Raw genomic sequence first — 1,551 nt, 5'->3', positions numbered from 1 at the left:
TTTATTCTTTTAATTTTTAATAACTACATGATTAGAAGAAGCATTTCACTACAGCTTTAACATATTCAGTAACACACTCCAGAGCAAGAGTACATCTCCTTCACAAGTGGCTGCAACTTTCTAGGTTCACAGTTGAATTAATACAGTTATACAATATTGAACTCAGTATAAGCCCTATAAGACACAAAATTGAATGGGTTTTAACCTTTAAAAAAGATCTCCATTTCATTTTAGAATATAATGTTCCTTGCAGAAAGACTCATTTGTTTTGCTACTAACACTGAGATGTTGGCACATGCATCTCTAATCTGTATGTATCTGATTATTACTAGTCATTATCGGCTGCACTTGGATCCTTGGTGCTGGTGTATGTCTATAAAGTCATCGGGTAGATTTCAATGATAATGTTTATCACCTCTACTAATTAGCATGATGTAAATTTCCATGCTTCCTCCTCAAATATAATATATTTTTTAAAATTTGTTGATTTCTTTTATGTGTGTATATATCACACAGAACATCCCAAACCATCTTATTTGACTATACACCCACTTCCCAGATGGCCCCCTCCCATAGCCTCTCTCCCTGCCACTACAACCCTTATACTTTGATATCCCTGCTACTGTCAGCTGTGTTGTCCGCACCCCCAGCCAATCCCCACTACTTGCCCTTCTGGTAAATCTAGTCAGCCTATCTACAGGTCTTTGTTTTAGGAAAGTCAGCTGTTCCTCTTCTAGCAGCAATCAGTGGTCAATACTCCTTTAGATAAGATTAGGGTCTGCTGTTCATTTTCCCAGTTCTATGATGGGTTACTATATGGGAGTCCCTTTGGTCATCCTGGCCAACAACTCAAAAGAAGGTATCGCCTATCTGGCATTGTTGCTTGTTATGTAGCCTTTAGCTATACATATGGACTCTTGTGAAATTATATTAGCCCCTTTAATATTTGGTTCTACTTTCCTTTTGGGTATTTAAGGCCATACAGTTGGTCCAGATAAACCAATTTATTTTAACTCTTAAGGTCATCCTTGTTCCTCAGGGGTGACATGGGCTTCGGAGGAGCCCCTGGCTCCTTTCTTTTACCAGTTCCACCGATGTGGAGATAAGTCAAAGGTCCTGCTTGGCCACGGTTGGCTTTGCTTGGAAGCATGGAGGAAGTGATTCCTCTGTGTTGACCCTCCTCTTTGTAGACTGGACACTGGTTCAAGTCCATCTGGTGGAGTCTCCTCGGCCTCCTTGATCAAGAGGACAGGTGACCCACCACAATTACAGGACATTTTGAGAGATGCTCATAGTCCTCTGGAACTAGTCAACCTAGGAGGGCAAGGAGCAAAAAGTGTCCTTTATGTGCCTCTGACCAAATTACTACAGGCCTCAAAGTATGTCTGTTAAACATCCAAGGTTAGTTCCACCACTCTGGTACTTTTAATTACCATGTGCCATGTAGACAAAGCTTGGGCAAAGACCAATTGTTCTCATATAAACCTTACCTAGATCAAGAGGACAGGTGACCCACCACAATTACAGGACATTTTGAGAGATGCTCATAGT

The sequence above is a fragment of the Nannospalax galili genome, unplaced genomic scaffold (assembly GCF_000622305.1).
Source record: "Nannospalax galili isolate Female #2095 unplaced genomic scaffold, S.galili_v1.0 scaffold1141, whole genome shotgun sequence".
NCBI lineage: Eukaryota > Metazoa > Chordata > Mammalia > Rodentia > Spalacidae > Nannospalax > Nannospalax galili.
This window is presented reverse-complemented; position numbering follows the sequence as displayed.